Genomic DNA, 444 nt, shown 5'->3' on the forward strand with positions numbered 1-444 from the left:
GGAGGGCACTTACAGAATCCCGCACACTCCACTCCCTGGATGGACACAGCATCCACATAAAGAGCCATACAAATATTTAGCACAACCTATTTGCAATATATATTCACACTTTGCTAGGTGCACACAGTGTTTTGTGCACAACTTTCCCCACCATGGCAGAAGTGTGAACATAAACAACATTAAAACAAAAACTGCACATGCTGGAGCATTTGATCATTACTTCATTACTTTGCATGTTACTGCAACCAACTATTACAATTACATGCAACCACCAATTGAGTGCAACTACCCCGTGTGAAGAAAAAAAAAAAAACTGCACACACATAATACCTCAAAATCTCCGTAGAATAAAGGAACTATGCATTCAGCTTAAACACAAAAAAATTGTTTCTCAAGCAATTCGTGTTCCAGGATTGAAAATGGGAGAAATAAAACAGCACCAAA

Source organism: Dermacentor variabilis, chromosome 9 (assembly GCF_050947875.1).
Source record: "Dermacentor variabilis isolate Ectoservices chromosome 9, ASM5094787v1, whole genome shotgun sequence".
NCBI classification, from domain to species: domain Eukaryota; kingdom Metazoa; phylum Arthropoda; class Arachnida; order Ixodida; family Ixodidae; genus Dermacentor; species Dermacentor variabilis.